The sequence below is a fragment of the Ranitomeya imitator genome, chromosome 5, assembly GCF_032444005.1.
Source record: "Ranitomeya imitator isolate aRanImi1 chromosome 5, aRanImi1.pri, whole genome shotgun sequence".
In the NCBI taxonomy this organism is placed as follows: Eukaryota; Metazoa; Chordata; class Amphibia; order Anura; family Dendrobatidae; genus Ranitomeya; species Ranitomeya imitator.
In genome coordinates this window covers 518,654,025-518,675,268 of record NC_091286.1, presented here as the reverse complement: position 1 = coordinate 518,675,268, position 21,244 = coordinate 518,654,025, and the positions used below count along the sequence as shown (strand labels likewise).

Below are 21,244 nucleotides of genomic sequence, written 5' to 3'. Positions count from 1 at the left end.
ATAATTTGGAATCTCAATTGAGACAGATTATGACCTTTGGCAATAAAGTGAGAGGGGATAGGAAGCAGAAGGTTTTTACACCGGATGGTCGACTCGTGTTTCGATATTCTGTCCTTGACCGATTGGATGGTCTCACCCACATACAATAAGCCACAAGGGCACTTGATCAGGTAGACTGCAAAGTTAGTGTCACAAGTGAAAAAATTGTCAATACGGTACCGTTTACCTGTATGTGGGTGATGAATAGTGTCACCTTTGAGCCCGTCGTTACACTGGTTACAATTTAGATAGGGACGAAATGTACCTGTTTTAGGGTTGCTCAAAAACCGTTGAGTGGAAAGTGGTCGTACAAGGCCAATGTCTGCTCACTCCAGACTGTCTCTGATGTTACGTAGTCATATAAAACAGGGTAGGAATGGCTGCTGGAATTCGTTAATTGTAGGGTATGCTGTCCGGAGAATGTGCCAATGCTGGCGAATGGTTCTATGCAATCTATACGCCGAAAGATGATACTGGTGTTCAAATGGTATTTGGTGAGTCACAGAATTGTCCCTACTTGCAGTACAGCTGCTCTGAGTGTCAAGGATATGTGGAGGGTAGCCTCTATCACGGATATTGGACTTCATTTCAAGAGTCCTTTGTTCCCTAAGTGTTGGATCGGAGACAATTTTGGATACTCTATGAAGCTGGGATTTGGGTATAGACCTCTTCATATTACGTGGATGGAAACTCTCATAATGCAACAAGCTGTTGCGGTCAGTTGGTTTTGAGTATAGGTTGGTGGACAGATTACCATCGGCATCTTTGATGACCAGTGTGTCCATGAAGTTGATCTTGTTATGGTCGTGTGTCATTGTAAAATCTAGTCCTGGCCAGGAGCTTCTAAGGAATTGAAAGAAAACATTCAGGGACACAAGATCACCTTTCCAAACGCAGAAGATATCATCTATGTATCTTTTCCATGCTATAACATGTCTGCGGAAGGAATCATGAGCATAAATCAGAGTGTCCTCATGGTGGGCCATGTAGGCATTGGTATATGGAGGTGCCATGTTCAAACCCATCGCTGAGCCCTTGATTTGGAGACAATAAGTATCCTCAAACAAAAAGAAGTTGTTGGTCAATACAATGGAAAGGAGTTCACAACAAAAGTCTATGGGGTTGGGCCTCATGTTGTGGATGGAAAGAAGCCAGCGGGTGGAGCTGACACCTTTGGTATGTGGTATCAATGTGTACAGGTCTTTCACATCAAAGGAAACTAAGATAGTGTCAGGAGGTGCCGGGTTAATATTTTTGATTGTTTCGAGAAAAGCACCTGTATCGAGAAGAAAGGAGCTGGTATTCCTAATCAGGGGTGTAAGTATTTTCTCGAGGTATATGGAAATGGGTGCTAGGAGTGAATCGGTAGAGGCTACTATAGGTCTACCTGGTGGATTTTGTAAGTTTTTAAGAATCTTGGGGAGAATGTATATGACTGGGGTAATTGGGTGTTTCTTGGTTAGGAACTCGCGTGTTTTGATGTCAAGTATACTGTGAGTTTGGAAGTCGTCTAATGTCATCTTAATTGTATTCTGAATTAGATTGGAAGGATTCTGGGGAAGTTTCTTATAGGTAGTAGTGTTCCCAAGTTGGCGGTATACCTCGTTTCTATAGAGGAGTTTATCCATTTCCACGATGGCTCCACCCTTATCGGCTGGCTTGACTATTATGTCTTTTTCATTTTGTAGTGACCTCAGGGCCTGTCTCTCAGATACGGAGAGATTGGAGGAATAGTGTATCGTACCTCTGCTTGTGTCCTGACATAATTTCTGGAAAGATGTGTCGACAAACTGAATAAATGTCTCAAGGGGATGGGAACCCATGGGAGGCCGATATGTGCTTTTGTTGCACAAGCCCAGACTGGCTGCGGTAATACCTACTGGTGAGGAAATTTGTGTAGTAGGGGTGACTGTATAATCAGTTTCAGAGAAGTGTAGTTTTAATCTAAGTGACCTATAGAATTTCTGTAGATCCATGTCCATTTGAAACGTATCATTTTTATAGCTTGGACAACAGGAGAGGCCTTTTTGTAGGGCACTATATTCAGCTATTCCTAGGGATTTGGAAGAAATGTTAACAACTAACGATTGTACACCTGCGATCTTATCGCTCGTACAAGGTCCATATTTCTGTGTCCTCCAGATCCCCCTTCTGGTCCTCTTCGTCTTCCTTGTCGCCTCTGCCTGCCTAAAAAACGACATGGGTTGGGATTTCTTCCTGGTCTCTCCGGGTCCGAATCGGATGTTGTCCATGGATGAACGATAACCATCCTGTCTGTATGATTTCTTGATTGTAGACTTGTCTTGCCATCCGTATACCCTATTGAGTTCGTAATCTTCAAGGTCTCTCTGGAATTTTGTTCTCCTTTTAAGTTCAATGTCACGACGATGCTGAGTGACGTTGGTGTCAATCTTTTTCTTGAGAGCGTTGAATTCGTCTGCGGATATAGTAGATGCAAGTTGGCTCTCAATGTTCTTAATTTCTTCCTGAATAGAGATGATTTCCTTGTGCAGATGTTCTAGTGTTCTCGCTATATTTAGGTATGTAGTCCTTCTATATCTACTTGTAAGACCCTTCTTGCACATCCCCATATAGCCTGCCGTCCATAGTGACCGTGGTCCCATATAATGTCTCTCTATATACAGTTTATGAACCTGCCTGCGATTCTGTAACCCCTTTTTGAGCTTATGGTGTTGTTGGAATTACTGTATGGTTGTTTTCCCAGTTCCGTTTATGACCTTTCTTCTGATGTATATACTTCTGTTTTTTATTTTATTTTGTTTTTCATTTATATGTTTATGCACGATTACATTTATTTATTTTTTATAGCACACTGATGAGGATCCTTTGCAGACCGAAACGTTTGTGATTACTGTATGCATATTAAATTACCCGTTTTGCATCACAGCTGTTGGAGTGTGCTAGTTGTAAATTTTTAATTTTTTAAGGTTTGGGAACCTATATCTATGTACCTCCCCCTCTAGGCTGTGCTGAACATTTTCTATACTATACTATGAAAAATAGTGACACATTGGCATACGACGCAAGGCTGCTGCTATAGTGCTCACTCCTAATCCAATCCTGGCTGGTCCTATCAGGGCAATTTTTTAGGTATGAAAAGCTGGGAAATTGCCTAGAGCTTCCATTCATTTTCTACCTGGTATTATTTGAGAATTAAGTTATCTTATTATGTGGAAACTATATTTCGGCATTATGGACAGTATCTTTTGAGTATTGCATATTATTTGTACAATAATATGCTGAGATTAGGTAGGCTGTATATTGCACTATTACATTGGCATTAGCTTTGGCACTATATGGCCGTCTTATGAGAAAAACACTGTGTAATAATGGAAAGCAAGGATGACCCATTTCCTTTCTTGCCCTATCTATATATATAATTGCCTAAGGGTTTTTCCGTCTGTCTGTCTGTCTGTCTTTCTGTCTGTCTGTCTGTCCTGGAAATCCCGGCTCTCTGATTGGTCGAGGCCGCCAGGCCTCGACCAATCAGAGACCGGCACAGTATCGATGTAGAAATCCCGCGTCTCTGATTGGTCGAGGCCGCCAGGCCTCGACCAATCAGCAACGGGCACAGCGACGATGATGTCATAAAGGACGTAGACATCCTGCGTCTCTGATTGGTCGAGGCAGCCAGGCCTCGACCAATCAGCAACGGGCAAAGCGACGATGATGTCATAATGGTTGCCATGGCGACGATGATGTCGTAAAGGTTGCCTCGACCAATCAGCAACGGGCACAGTCTGCCGCGAATTCTGGAATCATCATTGTCCATATACTACGGGGACATGCATATTCTAGAATACCCGATGCGTTAGAATCGGGCCACAATCTAGTCATCAATAAATATCTAAATAAACAAGAGAAAAAACATAGGGTGCTCAATAGTGCAGAATCTTTTGTTAGAAAGTGGGGAACAGTCACGGATACACATTTGCTCAGGTTACTATGCTCACCCATAGGAGATGTGCAACCTCCAACCACAACTTTATTTCAAGGCAACTGCTGCTGCTTCCATGATAGCGGGTCAGCAAAGGCACATCCACTGTAGGAAGTTCCATAAAAAAAAACAATGGGAAAATCATAGTGCAGATGATCTACACCAGGAGGCCAAAATATCTTAAAAGAATTTTATTAGAATCCATAAACTGTGTACAGGGCAACGCGTTTCAGCATCGGTCTGATGCCTTTTTCAGGCCAGTATACAACCAATAGGTTATCAAACAGCATTAAATAGATACAAAAATGGTGGTAAAAGATAGTTGCATTAACATCATAGGTTAAAGGTTATATAGATCAATGTAGTAAATAAAAAACATATCCAAAAGAATCTATAAAACATTAATACGTCAATATAATCCTGGGAAGACGAAAGAGAGGATGGGACATAGAGGGAATATAAGTACTAGTATGGTGGTGACGATAAGACTAATAGATGAGGTGTTGATGAGAGTGATAAAAATTAATCAAATGGAATTATAAAAACAAATTTCAAAGTGCAGGAGAGACAAACAAAAAGACAAGTACAATACACCATAATAATTAGAAATATATCAAATAAAAAGAACAATTCTGATAATAAATAGTATTTTTGTTTGTATCTCCTGAACTTATAAAATTATTTTTTCTCATACCATTTAATTCATATCACCCTCATGAACACCTCACGAACACCTCATCTATTAGTTTTATCATCTCCACCACATTTATATTCCCCCTATATCCACTCCTCTTTGTGCTTATCCCAGGAATATTATTGGCTTTAATATTTATTAAATGTTATTCTTTTGGATATGTTTTTTGGATTATAGATGCATATAGTTTAGAAGAAGGACTTGGGGATCCTAGTTAATGATAAACTTACCTGGAGCAGCCAGTGCCAGGCAGCAGCTGCCAAGGCAAACAGGATCATGGGGTGCATTAAGAGTGGTCTGGATACACATGATGAGAGCATTATACTGCCTCTGTACAAATCCCTAGTTAGACCGCACATGGAGTACTGTGTCCAGTTTTGGGCACCAGTGCTCAGGAAGGATATAATGGAACTAGAGAGAGTACAAAGGAGGGCAACAAAATTAATAAAGGGGATGGGAGAACTACAATACCCAGATAGATTAGCGAAATTAGGATTATTTAGTCTAGAAAAAAGATGACTGAGGGGCGATCTAATAACCATGTATAAGTATATAAGGGGACAATACAAATATCTTGCTGAGGATCTGTTTATACCAAGGAAGGTGACGGGCACAAGGGGGCATTCTTTGCGTCTGGAGGAGAGAAGGTTTTTCCACCAACATAGAAGAGGATTCTTTACTGTTAGGGCGGTGAGAATCTGGAATTGCTTGCCTGAGGAGGTGGTGATGGCGAACTCAGTCGAGGGGTTCAAGAGAGGCCTGGATGTCTTCCTGGAGCAGAACAATATTGTATCATACAATTATTAGGTTCTGTAGAAGGACGTAGATCTGGGGATTTATTATTATGGAATATAGGCTGAACTGGATAGACAAATGTCTTTTTTCGGCCTTACTAACTATGTTATTTGTAAGCTTTATTCCTAGGATGCCTTGTTTTGTTTACTACATTGATCTATGTAACCTTTCACCTATGTTGCCATTGAAATTTCCTTTCCAATGACCTTTGACCTATGATGTCATTTCAGCTTCCTGTTCCCACCATTATTGTGACTATTGAATGCTGGTTTGGTGACCTCTCGGTTGTACATTGCCTGAGGAAGGACGTTACTGAAACAAGTTGCCTTGCACGCACTTTTTATGTCCTAATGGAAGTGTTTGAAGATATCTTGGACTCTTACCTTTCTTCATCATCATTGTTATCTTCTCATTGGTTTCCATTTTCCATTGACTGTCGCTAGTTTTATTCCCTCTACTAGTACATAGCGAGAATATAAACAATAATGTCTTCTATAGAAAATCATAATGTTAAGGCAACCAATGGGGGGAGGGATATGCCAAAAAGTCAATGAGAGGGGAGGAGAACTCTTTACACCAGGCCGAACCAATTTTGGCTGGTAAAATGCTGCACCACAATTAGTGGCCCATTTTAATCTTTGCTGTAGATCCTGACTTTCTTCTTTGTAAGTCTCCCTGACAAATTACTTAATTTCTTCTAAAATTGTGTTTCGTGTGCACAGGATTGTGTGTGATAAAGTAATATACAAATGAGAAATTCTGTTTAAAACAAAAATACTAAAAGTCTAATGGCAGTAACAAGGCAGCGTATTCTTCAGGTTCTCAAGGTTGTAACTTTGTCCATCTGTGTGGCGGACTCATGTCACTTTGAGTCACTCCACACCTACTGATTAGTCAGTCCCAGATGCATACCTTTACATTGATTCATTGTGAGATAGCCTTTAGTACACAATGTAACACAAGGTATTTCCTACTACATCCTGTGATGGCAATTGGCACAGAGGAATAGGACGCACCCGTTCTTTGTGTTAAAATTACAGCAACACAAAACAAACGTAAGTGAAGCTGAAAGAAGCGAATTGTATCTGGACTGAGTGTTCTGAGGACATGCAAGTATGCTATATATGTCAGGCTATACTATACTATAGGTTCTGCCATCAGTCTGTCATCAGACAAACCCTTAGGAGGCACTGACTCAAACAGAGTTACTAATTGTGTAACTCTCATTCACATGTAATATCTTCATTGTAGACTGTGCAGAAGCAACACTGATCCCACAGGGACGGTACCTAATGCCAAGTCTTCTAAGAGTATGAACGCAAGTGCTATAAGAGTACAGCGCAAGTCGCTAAGTAGTTAATAACAATCATCTGAATGCCAGTTCTTCTGTGTGGCAGTAAAAACATATTGTTTGCCCACATTCAAAGTTACTTTGACTTACCGGTATTTGTGAGAATACAGGGAGAGATGAAGTAACTCATAGCGGTTCTTCAGTGTATTCATGGAATTTAATATTTATTGTATTTATTTACATTACACTCACTTATATAGCACCATTAATTCCACAGCGTTTTACAGACATCATCATCACTGTCCCCATTGGGGCTCAGAATCTAAATTCACTATCGGTATGTAAAAGGGATGGAAAATCATGTTTTCCTCATTGAGTTCAATATGTATAAACATTTTTATATACATTTAAATCAGCTGGAAATGACCAATTTCTCCTAATGAAGGAGTCTAACAAGACCTTCTTTTTACCAGAAATAATCAGTGTAAATAAGTAGTTTATGTCCTACTTGATAACATTTGAATTAACCTTCTGGGAGATTCCGGTATGCAGCACATGAATCATAAAAATGCCAAAAATGTTTCCCCTACCTATGTCCCATTACAGGTCACATGTACCACCGTCATGTCTCATGTCCCTCCTTTTAAATGTGTGCTTGGACGCCAGGACTTCCTCCAATGATGGGGCATCCCCACATTACGCACAGGATACCTTCTAAAATGGTGCTTTCCAAGGGAGTTTGATGGGGACCTGGAAGATGACAAATGTTCTGGGAGTTCAGGTGTTTTTTATCTGTTTTGTGAGAGCTGGCAAATATGATGTATAAATACAATATTGGTGTATAAATGGTGAGACATTAATGTATTCGGTAGGGTTGAGCGAAACGAGTCGGCCATTTTCAGAAGTCGCCGACTTTTGGCAAAGTCGGGTTTCATGAAACCCGACCCGACCCCTGTGTGGGGTCGGCCATGAGGTCGGCGATCTTCTGAATCTGGTATCGGAATTCCGATCCCGAGTTCCGATATGTTTGCAATATCGGAAATCGGTATCGGAATCCATATTTACACCCGACCGTCCCCCCAGGTGAGTATAATATAACTTGTTTTTCTTATCTTTCAGATTACATCGGGGGCTTATCTATAGCATTATAGAATGCTGTAGATAAGCCCCTGAAGGCGGTGGCCGAAGCTTATATACGATAAAGTACGTGACAGATTCCCTTTAATAAACAAACATGTACAGGGCACAATGGATAGTGATATTAGATATATCAAGGTATACATCCTATAACCCCAAAACCTATAATCCCAAATAATCAAAAGGGAAAAAAAGGAATGCACACAGTATCGGAAAAAGACCAACCCATTTGTCTGATTTTTCTTTTTATAGGTTTATTTTTGAGTAAAATGTAAAGTGTTCATTTATTCTATAAATTTCTGACAACGTCTTCGAAGTTCTTGGCAAAAAATTTAGTATTTTTTTCTGCAAAAGAAAAATGGTCAAAATTAAATTAAAAAACCCAGTGCTTTCAGACCTCAAATAATGCAAAGAAAACAAGTTCATAATCATTTAGAAACAACAATACTAATGTTTTAACTCAGGAAGAGTTCAGAAATCAATATTTTGTGGAATAACCATGATTTTTATCATAGCTTTCATGCGTCTTTGCATGCTTTCCACCAGTCTTTCACACTGATTTTGGTGCAAAAATGTAAGCATTCTCTTGATTACACTCCAGATATTTTCAATGGGGTTCAGGTCTGGAGATTGGGCTGTCCATGACAGGGTTTTGATGTGTGGTGGTCTCTTAATTTTTGCCAGAGCTATATATACAGTATATTTAAAGTTGAAATCGGAAGTTTACATACTGTGAGACAGTGAGGGAAATTATATGCGAGGGACAGTAAATATCCTCCAGGATGCGCTTAGAAGCGCATTACGACCGCTGGAATGCATTGCAGTCACAGATATATCTGTGATTGCAGTGCAGAATAAAAGTAAGTTTGGTCTTGGACAAACTATTTGCCCAAGGCAGATTTAAGAAAACATGGGCTTTTATTTTTGGAGTGAATTACAGAATGGTAGTGGGGCAGTTCACTCTCTCCAGCCAGGTCTTACAATTGGCCAATGGCCACAGATGTCATTTGAAAACTCTGCAGCAAAGGTTGGGGGTGTCAGTGTTGGTTTGCAAGCTGCAGAGCAGGTGGCTCTGCAACATCCGTCTTATGTATGCAGTCAATACAGAGCCAAGGTAAGCAAATGCCCGGCGCCCCCTCAGCGTGACATGGTGGTGCAGTCACCAACAGTAACCTGTCTCGTGTATGGACTGTTTTGACACATTCGCTGACATTTTTTGCTTTGAACTTTACTGGGTCATTGCCTAATTACCGCACAGTGTGAACACCGCTGCACTACAATACACAATATAAAAATGCATGCACATGTTTTTCTCAATGTCTAACATGAAATCAGAATAAACTTTTCCCGTGTTAGGTCAGTTAGGATTATCATAATTTTTAAAATTTGCCAAATGCCAGAATAATGAGAAAGAGAGAATGTTGTAAGGCATTTGTATTACTTACGGCAAAGTCAAAAGTTTACATACATTTCATTAGTATTTGGTACCATTGCCCTTAAACTGGATGACTTGGGTCTAACGTTTGGGATATCCTTCCACAAGGTTCTCAAAGTAGATGGTCGGAATTTGGGCCCATTCCTCCTGACAAAACTGGTGTAACTGATCCAAGCCTTGCTCGCACCTGTCTTTAAATGGTATCAATAAAAACGACCACTCAGTGCGCAAAAAATAAGCCCTCACCCAGCCCAAGATCACAAAAAATGAAGACGCTAAAGGTCTCGGGAAAATGGCGATTTTTTTTTCACCACTTAAATAAAAAAGAACCTGTACATGTTTGGTATCTGAGAACTCGTAATGACCTGGAGAACTATAATGGCAGGTCAGTTTTAGCATTTAGTGAAAATGGTAAAAAAAAAAAACAATTGTGGAATTTCACCACACTTTGAATTTTTTTCCACATTCAGTAGCTCTGCAACAAATCTAACCTTTCAATATCAACATATACGTCAGGCTTTCTACACTGATGTGATGCGGTCATACACTGAGCAGATAGGCAGCACAATATTCCGCTATTCCTTTGTTTTGATTGGAAGTGAGCTACAATTTCCTCAGGCAAAATAGAGTCTGTATAGAAAAACAGGAAAACTCAATGATTGGAATGCATGAAACTGAGGTCTGCTGTATCACATGAGATGTCAGCAACAGAAGTCAATTACTGGCACGGCATGATCTCCATGTGATGCAGGTGATCTCAGCTCTGTGATTCCAGGCCAGATGTTGCAATACTTGACTATATTTATCTGTTACATGGGAGAATCGAGTTTACATTTTGTTGCCAAATCTATGAACTCTTCTCATCTAAAGTTCTGTAAAACAGATCAATATTTGTGGAAATGAAAACTCAGCAGGGACGTGCTATGTAACTGATAATGATAGCACATAGACACAATGGAATAACAGTGAGAATTCTTAATTAACTCATATAGCACAGATAAGTCATAACGGGAGGTGACCAGGTTCAATATTTCTTCAATTAAAAGTCTGCATATGAGAAACCACGTTAATGCCGAGGTCCATCCAGTAGAATTCACAGTTTACGAACACATTAAAGGAAACTAAAACTAGATAAGAAGAATATGAGATAATCTTTCCCCCCTCCCCATGTTCAGTCTCCATGATTTTTTGAAGGTGCCTGAAACAGTCTTGTGGAAATCCTTCATGAAATTGAAAACTTTACTCCTGCTAAACAGTTCAATTTTCGCCTTAAAGGAGTTGGCCACTACTTTTTTTATTGATGGCCTATCTTTTTATATGATCAGTGGTGGTGTAACAGCCGGCACCACCTTGGATCAGCTGTCACCGGTGGCTGCTGTAAGTTCTTGGACACTGCTAAAACACAACAGTTCCATCACCTTTTTAAAAATTGACCGTAGTGCAGATCCACTTCCTTTACAAATGAAATGAAGATGGATCTGTGGTACCTGGCCACGGCCACTATAGTTCTGACGGAACTGCTGTCTTCTGGCAGAATATGAAACTTTGCCAATAACAGATCTCACCCCGACCGATCAGATATTGATGGCCTTTCCTAAGGATGTAAGCAATTAGTGGAAAACCTCTTTTAGAAAGCATGAGTGGACATGAAATCCCCAAAGGGACAAGGCTTCCCAACATTTTTGCTAGGCCGGGGTCACACTTGCACGTGCAATGCGAGAAACTTGCATGAGTCTCTCGCATCAATACCCGGCACTGCCGCCGGCACTCGGAAACGGAGCATTCAGCTGCATAGAAATACATGCAGCCGCACGCTCTGGTCCCGAGTGCTGGGTATTGATGCGAGAAAAGACCATTATTGATGAGCTGGATGATGCTTTTTCTCTTTTCTTGGGAAATTGTCTTCGTGGTTGCTCTTTAATTCAAACTAAAGACCTTTCACTTGGGAATCAACCTATTAATACACTGAGCTATTAGAGAATGTGAGAAATATTTTTCCACCTCCAGGAGCAAAACAATAACAATGCAGTAACATGACAAGAATTTGCATAGCTAATCATATGCTAAATAGTTGCAAATCAAATTTATGTATGATTGTCTATGAAATTATGGTAGTCTCAAGATCAAAGCAGTAGTGGATGGTGAGATATGGAGCCTGAAAATCAAAAGTTCAAAACATTGTTACCCTTTTTGCTCTTCACTGTATTTTCCTCTTTTACATTTTAAAAATTAAAAAAAGAAAATGGGCTAATGCAAAAGTTTGGGTATCGTCTACGTGGGGCATTGGATATGCATCACATTTGGAGACCTCATTTAGCTTTCAATAATCATTGCAAAATCAACACTCATTGTCAGGCTTCGGCATGAGGATGATGGGACCACTTTTCGACTCCTCAACCAGCCCAACGTCTAACATCTTCACTTCATTGGCTATTTCCTCCCGACGTGCTTCGGGAATTCTATAGGCCCTGAGGTTCATCCTTATGTGTGGCTCTGTCCACATGTCATGGTCAACCACCTGCACATTCCCTGGCAACTCCGAGAACAGGTCATGGTTCTGCTGCAACAGTTCAAGCACTGTTGTCCCTAGGCCGGCATTAGGGTCTCTGCAAAAGTGGCATCGTCCACTGTGGCTTTGCGATTGGCTCCCAGGCAAAGAGTTTCCAGCGACTCCTGATCTCGCCATAGCTTGAGCAATTTCACATGGTATATTTGGTGCCGCTTCCTGCAGTCTGGCTGGTGTACCTTGTAATTCACCTCGCTCAGTTTTTCCACCACCTCATATAGGCCTTACCACTTGACTATGAACTTGTTCTCCACTATGGGGATAAGCACTAGCATGTGGTCCCTTTGCTAGAACTGCCTCACTCTCGCTGATCGGTTATACACACTTGCCTGTGCCTCCTGTGTCTGGAGAAGATGCTCCTTCACGATGCGCATTACTTTTGCCATCCTCTCCTGCAGCTGGGCAACATGCTGTATGATGCTCCGGTGTGGCATCACCTCAGCTCCTCAGGTTTCCTTGGCGATATCCAGGAGCCATCGCGGATGTCGACCATACAAGAGCTCAAACAGTGAGAAGTCGGTGGAACTTCTCTGATTGATTGAGAAGAGCATAAATGGAAGCAGGTAGTTCCAATCTTGACCATCCTATTCAATGACCATCTTGAGGCCGTCTGTCTGCAGATGGTAGAATGAAGTTCGCAACTGGGCAATCTGCAGGACCCTACACAACTCGTTCATTATCTTGCTCATGAAAGGGGTTCCCTGGTCTGTCAAAATCTCCTTTGGCAGACCTGTCCATGCAAATATATGAACAAGTTTCTGGGAGATTTTCTTGGCCGAGGAGTTTTAGTGGTACTGCTTCAGGGTAGGGGGTTGCATAGTCCATGACCACTAAGATGTGTTGGTGCCCTCCTGAAGATTTAACTAGAGGACCCACTAGATCCATGGCAATCCTCTTAAACAGGACCTTTAATTCAGGTAATGGAACTAGGGGATTTTGGAAGTAAGTAGAGGGAGCAGTTATCTGGCAGGTGGGTCAGGACCTACAATAATTTAGCATGTCTCAGTAACACCCCAGCCAATAGAACCTCTTCATTATTCTTTCCTGCATTTTCTCTACCCCCAGATATCTCCCCAAAACATGTGAATGGGCCATGTCTAAAACCTTCCCCCGGTAAGGAAGAGGAACCAACAGCTGATCCACTACCTCCCCTCCCCTCAGTGTGGTCACCCGATACAGTAACTCGCTATTGACTGCATAGTAAGGGTACCTGGTGTCAGTCCCCGACTCTTCAGCAAGCTCATCTATCACAGACACATTTTCGAATGCCCTTTTTAGGGTAAGATCCCGCATTTGAGCAGAGCCAAAATGTTCCCCAGAAACCCCCAGATAAGGAACCTTAGCCTCATTGATCACCGTCTCCTCCTCGTCACCCTCCAGGACACACAAGGGGATCTCCCCCACCTCTGGCTGTGACAGGGATTGATCAGGGTTGAGTTGGCTTCTGTCTGAGCCACTTAGCAACTCCACCTTTCCCCACAAGTCCCAAAACAGGCTGAATCCTGCCCGATAATCACAGGGTATAGCAAGTCTCTCACAACCCCGACCTCATGGGACTCTGCCACAGTTTGTTTTTATATACATTCTGGCAACAGGGTAGTCCTCGGCATTGCCGTGGATACAGCGGACTCCCACGTAATTCCCTGGGATCAACTGGTGGGGGAGTGTGGCCCTTATCAGAGTCACCAAACTCCCCGAGTCCAATAGTCTTGACACCAGTACCCCACTTTTGGTCACGGGACGTGACGGCGGCCCTTCTCTGGGCTGATGGTCGACACTGCAAGCGGGATAAGAATAATATGAGCAGCACCTGACTAGACTGCAATCCATCTGCTCAAAAGACAAAGGACAGCGGGACGCTATGTGTCCAGAACCATGACACTGCCAGCAGATCACATCTTTACCAGCAGTCTCTTTCAAGCCATTAATGGCTCCATGGGGCCTCGAACTTCCATACAGGACTCAGGCTCCCGTATGGAGATGCACCACCCTCTCAGCCTCCTTAGGGATCTCTCAAACACCTGGTACCTTTCGACGAGGCCCACCAGGTCATCTGCATTCCGGAGATCCTCCTGGGCAACTCATGTCTGTACCACCGGACTTGGTAGGGAGTAGGTAAATCCGGCCATTACAACCAGCTCCATCATCTGGGCTGGGATGGAGGACTCCGACTGCAACCATTTCTGCACCAGATGCAGAAAGTCGAACATTTGGGAGCAAGGAGGTTTATCCCCACAATACACCCAGTGATGAACCCTTTGTGCTCGGACAGACATAGTCACCCCTGAGTGTGCCAGTATCTCAGTTTTATGTTTGGCATATACCCTGGCATCTTGTAAGGCCAGGTCATAATAAGCCTTCTGGGGCTCCCCAGTTAGATAGGGGGCAAACACCTCCACCTACTGGTCTGGCGGCATTCTCTCTCGCTCCGCTTTCCTCTCAAAAACAGTCAGAATTGCCTCTATATCACCACTCGGGGTCATTTTCTGCATTGCCCCTCTTACCGCCTTCCAGACATGTGTGTCATCACTTGAACTTGTGGGCTGGGCTTCTGGTCTCTCACAAACCGCCTCGCCAAGCAACTCAATCTATTGCTGCTGTAGTCTGAACTGGTTCTGATGCTGTTGCTGCTGGCATTGCATAAGCTGGATAAGCAATTTACTCTTCTCCTGATGTGACAGCTGTTGCTGCTGCGCGTTCACCAAATGCTTAATCAAGTCCTCCATATTGTCTGTCTTCTCCTGGCTTATGACTGCCTTTACCCAGGATATGTGGTTTGTCCACTGCTGCTACTTGTGTTCTTGGAACGTTGCCAGCATTCAAAACACCACTTGTGGTAGTCCAACTCGCGTGGCGGTATGCAGAGGCAGAAAATAGGAACACCGTCTCTTTAAATCTTCAGTTGGTTTATTGTATTCCAGCATAAACCAACAAGAAAGGAAAATAACTTTTCCAGCTAAAACACAAAAACAACAAATAAAACAAAACACTGCAACACAGTCCATACGTATGCAGGTGGCTCCCCGCTCTGGAACAATACAGGCTCAGACTCTTCAGGACATCAAACCACTGGATAATCCTCTCTCCAGTTTAGCTGAACTCTGACTAGCTAGTGTAAACTTATTAACTTGTGTGTGTGGATGAATGCCTGTCGATGGATGAAAGCTCCAAATCATTCCCATCCCTAGTGTTGTTGCCTGCTCGCGAATGGTAGAGCTACCTAGCCCCCGACAGTGCTATCCTGCACAATTGCACAAGTTGCTGAATCCAGTTAGCAGTGACCGCCAGAACGGCGCCATGTGCAGATAGTGCGCTTTCCTGGCACTAGTTAGGGTGGTTAATGGCGTCCGCCAGAGCGGCACTGCACGCACTCCTGTGCAGTAAATATTTACTTTAGTTGTTTCCCTGGCACCGCAGCAGCGATGTTGAGCTCAAGAGATCTAGAGGGATTCTTACCCTGAGTCTTGGGGGCAGAGTTCTGTGTCGCCTTGCTTGCGCTCTCTGTGCGGTATCGCGGCCCTGTGACGCAACAGGGTTTGCTTCCTTCATACTGGGTGAAGCTAACCCGTGTGTGTAGTCACATTATACCGCCATATAATCCATCATTACCAAGCAGCAGGTGTCTTACCTGCACGGTGGACTCCGGACTGCGAACGTACCTTATATCATCTCTAATTATTATTCGGTGCATTCCGCCAGTCCTACCATGCCATCACAGCCCCCTTGCCCAAAATGCACCGTACAGGGCACGTTCATCCTGGTGATCTTGTGGCAGTTAAAAGACACATTGCAGGAGACAGAATTAAGAAGTAGGCCCAATGTAATGTCATGCCCAATTCCCCAATGAGGGGTCCTTTTTTGTACAAAATAAAAGAGTGCCATCACAGCCCTCTTGCCCAAAATGCACAGTAAATAGCACGTTCACCCTGGTAATCTAGTGGCAGTTAAAAGACACATTGCAGGAGACAGAATTAAGAAGTAGGCCCAATGTATTGTCATGCTCAATTCCCCAATGTGGGGTCCGTTTTTACAAATTAAAATAGTGCCATCACAGCCAACTTGCCCGAAATGCACCGTACAGAGCACGTTCACCCTGGTGATCCAGTGGCAGTTAAAGGACACATTGCAGACAGAATGAAGAAGTAGGCCCAATATAATGTCATGCCCAATTCCCTCAATCGTGACTTTGGGTCTTATATATCTATATATTTATTATTTTATTTTTTGTGGTACCTCAGTGTAACTAGTGTGTTTTTACCAATTCCCCAATGTGGATTCCTGTTTTTACAAAATAAAAGAGTGCCATCACAGCCCCTTGCCCAAACTGCACCGTGCAGAGTAGCCTCACCCTGGTGATCTAGTGGCAGTTAAAGGACACATTGTAGGAGACAGAATGAAGAAGTATGCCCAATGTAATGTCATGCCCAGTTCCCCAATGTAGGTTCCTTTTTTTACAAAATAAAAGAGTGCCATCACAGCCCCCTTGCCCAAAATGCAGTGGCCTATACCAGTACAGAGCACATTTACCCTGGTCACCTAGTGGTTCTGGATGGTTGAGGATAAGGAGGAGGATAACAGCAAACAGACCAAATCTGGAAGCGTATACCCATGTGAGGTTGTGAAGAGGTGCATGAGAATACACCTCCCCAAAAGAAAGAATGTATTTGAGGTTATGTTTCACTATTTTCACTTGGTGGTGCACAGAAGTCTTTCCCAATCCAGCCCTTGTTCACTTTCATAAAAGTCAGCCTGTCAGCATTTTCAGTTGACAAGTGGATTATCCGTTATAATTCCACCAGCGGCACTAAAAACCCACTCTGATAGAACGCTAGCAGCAGGGCAGGCCAGGACCTCCAAGGCATAGGGAGCCAGTTCATGCCACGTATCCTACTTGGATACCCAGTAATTAAAAGGCACAGAGGAATCACGGAGGACGTTTGTACGATCTGCAAGGTACTCCCTCACCATCTTCCCAAACATTGCACTTCTTGTGACAGCACCCCTTGCCTCTGTGCCATCATGATGGGAGGGTCTTAGAAAACTGTCCCAGAACTTTGCCATTGTTCCCCTGCCAGCTCAGCCAGTCGAAGCGAGAGACTCCTTAGTTGTACAACAAATTCTGACGTCTGCTGCCAGCGTTCTCACATGGGAATTTTCTAAGTAATTCCGCTACAAGGGCCCTCTGGTACTGCAACATTTTAGTACACTCTCTGCCTCTGGTAGAAGAGATTGAAAGTTCTCCTTGTAACGTGGGTCTAGAAGTGTCACCAACCAGTAATGAGTGTCACCCAAAATTTTTATAATGCAAGGTTCACGTGAAATGCAGCGCCACATAAAGTCAACCATGCATGCCAGACTGCTAACAGGAAAGACTTCCGTGTCCTCACCAACAGGACGACTGACCATGCTGTCCTCCTCCTCCCTGTCCTCAGGCCATCTCTGCTGAACAGACGGTATGACAGCTGTGTTTGTAGTACCGTCTATAGCACATGAAAGTAGCTCCTGTTCCTCCTCCTCATTGACTACCAATCCACGTTGAGAAGACATGAGGCTGGGCTGAGTGTAATCCCCCAGTATGGTTCCTTGCTGCATGTCCTCGTGCTCTGCCTGCAATGCATCCTCTTTAATGGTGAGCAGAGAAGTTTTCAGAATGCTGAGAAGAAAGATGGTGACGCTAATTATGGCGTCATCGCCGCTCACCATCTTGGTGCAGTCCTCAAAGTTTCGGAGGATGGTACATATGTCAGACATCCATGTCCACTCCTGAGGTCTTATGTGTGGAGTCTGAACTGAATATCGACGGCCTTGTTGATGTTGGTAGTCAACAACTACCCTCTTCTGCTCACAAATCCTTTCCAACATATGCAGCGTAGAGTTCCAGCGCGTGGGGACATCACACACCAGCCAGTGAGCCGGAAGCCACAAACGCTGCTGAAGCACTGCAAGAGCAGCTGAAGCTGTAGCTGACTTTCTAAAATTGGCAGACAAATGGTGTACTTTCACTAGCAGATCCGGCAGCTCTGGGTAGCTTTTCAGAAAACGTTGAACCACGAGGTTAAGCACATGGGCCAAGCAAGGTATGTGTGTGAGCTCACCTTTCCTCAGAGCCACCACCAAGTTACGGCCATTGTCACACATGACCATGCCTGACTGTAGGTTCAGCAGTGTCATCCAAACATCTGACTGCTCTTTCAGCACTGTCCACAACTCTTCTGCATTGTGCGGTTTGTCACCAATGCAGATTAGCTTCAACACAGCCTGTTGCCGCTTGTCTGAGGCAGTCCTGCATTGCTTCCAGCTTCTGATTGATGTGTTGTTGATTTCAGAGATGGAGGATGAAGAGGAGGAGGTGCAGGAGCTGTAGACTGTGGGGGCAACCCTGATTGACATAGGGCCAGCAATCCTCGGCGTGGGGAGGATGTGTTCCATCCCAAGGTCCGACTGGGTCCCGGCTTCCACTATGTTAACCCAGTGTGCCATCAGTGAGATGTACCGTCCCTGCCCACAAGCACTTGTCCATGTGTCTGTGGTTAGGTGGACTTTCCCTGTAACAGCATTGTTGAGGGCACGGGTAATGTTGTGGGACACATGCTGGTGTAATGCTGGTACAGCACACCGGGAGAAATAGTGGCAACTGGGGATCGAGTACCTTGGGATGGCCGCCGCCATCAACTTGCGGAAAGCTTCCGTCTCAATGAGCCTAAAAGGCAGCATTTCTAGCGCAAGAAGAAGAAAAATATTAGAATTTAGGACTGTGGCTTGTGGGGCGTTGGCTGGGTATTTCCGCTTGCATTACAGAGACTGGGTTATAGACAACTGAAGGCTGTGTTGGGACAAGGACGTGGATGGGCTTGATAATGATGCTGCTTGACTATGGGCCACAACAGGTGCAGGGCTAGAGGCATCTTCACATGCACGGTGTACTGGCTTCTACGCAAAACAGTGGAAGAAGCAGTGGTGTGACCTGCAGGCAGTGGTCCTGGAACCTGGAGTTCGGCCCACACAGTAGGGTGCTTTGCTGCCATGTGCCTGATCATGCTGGTGGTGGTCAGGCTGGTTGTTTTGCTACCCCTGCTGATGCGGGCATGGCAGGTGCTGCAAATGGCCTGTTTGCAGTTATCGGCAGAGTCTTTAAAAAATAACCAGACTTGGAAGATCTAACAGTTGGAATGGCAACTTCCCTCATGTTGGTGTTACGGGGAACGGATGCACGCCTTCTATCTGTGGCCACCACACTGCTTCTTCCTGCCTGTTGGAGTGATATGCCTCCTTCCCCATATGTGCTGCTGCCCTCGCTCTGCATATCCTCCTGCCAGGTTGGGTCAGTCACTATGTCATCCACCACCTCGTTTTCCACATCCACACCCTGCTCCTCCTCCTGACTTTCGATCAATTGTATCTCATCATCGTCCACCTCTTCTGACACTTTCCCACCATCGCCTTCGTGTGACTGGGGCAGGTCAAAGCTTTGGGAATCTCTACATGTGATCTCAGCTGTCCCCACTTCAAGTTGAGTAGCCGATAGTTCTGAATCTTGAAATGGAAAACTGAACAGCTCTTCAGAGTGTCCAAGTTTGGGATCAGTTGTCTCAGGGCACTCGGCATGGTGGGAGGAAGGAGGATCAGGGTGAGGAATATCCAGGCCACACTCACGGCTACTCAAACTTGACCGTGTGGAAGACATGGTGGTGGCTAAGTCACTGGAAGCATTATCCGCTATTCAACGAACAACCGTTTCACACTGGTCTGGCTTCAATAGTGGTGTGCTGCGGTCCCCTAGAAACTGGGACAGGAAGGTCGAGCGAGAAGATGTGGGTCTTTGTTGTTGTCTACTTTCACCTTGGCCACGGCCTCGTCCTCTGCTTGCACCATCATCATCACGTCCACTTCCCCATCCCTTGTCCCTGGCCTTGCCCATTTTAAATGGACTACTGCACTATTTCAAATGCTCAACACAAATATATTTATTAGTAGCAAAATAATATCTGATCAGTATGCCTGCAAATCTATGATTTTCAAACCCAAACACCAGGCAGGACCCAGCCTGACATAACAGACTGTATTCAATTTGGGGGGGCTTTCTTGTGGAGTTAATTCATGCAAAATAGTGCTGTATATAATTAGAGTAACAGACAGCAAAAACAGTGGCAAAATGGCCTACAATGCCCAAACTTGGAGCATGCAGATATATGAGGGCTGTCACGGAAATACCACACTGGCAAATATGTGCCCTTTTTATATTTTTTTATGCTAAATAGTGCTGTATATGTTAGGACTGGCGGAACGCACCAAGTAAAAGGTGAAATAATATTGGTGCATTCGCAGTCCAGGGTCCACCGTGCAGGTGAAAACCTGCTGCTAGTAAATGGCAGCGCTATATGGCGGTGGAAGCAAACCCTGTAAAGCCACAGGTCCGCAATACCGCACTAATGAGTGCAAGCAAGGAGTCAGCGAACTCAATCCCAAGACTCAGGGTTGAAGTCCGTTCAGACTACTTGCGCACAACACCGCAACTGGGTGTGTTAGGTAACTGTTAGATATAGTTAGAGCACCGAAGTGCGAACTGTGCCGTGCTGGCAGACACCACTAAGCACCCGGACATGGGTTAGGAAGCGCACTACTGGCGCGTGGCGCCGCACTGGCGGTCACAGCAATAGACGCTGATTCGCGTGTAACACGTTGAGAGGTTGGTTGGGCGCTAGATAGCAGCCATACACCTTATGCGAACAGTCATACAATAGGGTAGGGGTATTTAATGAACGACTTGCACTCACAACAAACACACATATACAATTGTACACTAGCGCATGGCCGTGCGGTCATGCGAAGCTTATATAGCTGCAGCACGTTCAGGACCTTCCAATAAAGGACCAATGGGAAGCTGCCACAGAATTTAGCACCTTCAGGACCTTGCAGGAGGACCAATGGGAACCGCTGCAGCATCTGAGCATGTGACCCTCGATCTCTAACGGGAGATCTCACCCTGGGCATGCTCAGAAGGGAAAAAGCAGGACTTAGTCCCAAAAGCGTCCGCTCACTGCTGCCCAGCACTGGCTTTAATGGCAAAAGCTGGAAAAGCAACAGCAAGCCTAAGCACAGAGTGAGACTGAGCCAGACGCAAGGACCGACGTCTCCGCTGAGCAGGTTCCACTGCGGCAGGCGAAGAATGGGAGACTACAGCAGAAACGGCCCGAGATTCCCCCTGTGCAGAAGCGGGAACTCAACCCCCAACATTACCGCCCCCCCCCCAGGCCCCCCCTGGACCTCGCCACGGTCGAAGGCAGCAATAAGCTGCGGAGCCCGAATGTGCTCAGCAGGCTCCCAAGACC

The 21,244-nt window shown here is 44.4% G+C and overlaps 1 long non-coding RNA gene across 1 annotated transcript in view; it reads left to right on the top strand.

Annotated features, from left to right (window-relative positions):
• The window catches only part of LOC138680852 (uncharacterized), a 440,803-nt gene that overhangs the window by 96,705 nt on the left and 322,854 nt on the right, over positions 1–21,244 (top strand). The gene's annotated exons all lie outside the window — the stretch shown is intronic.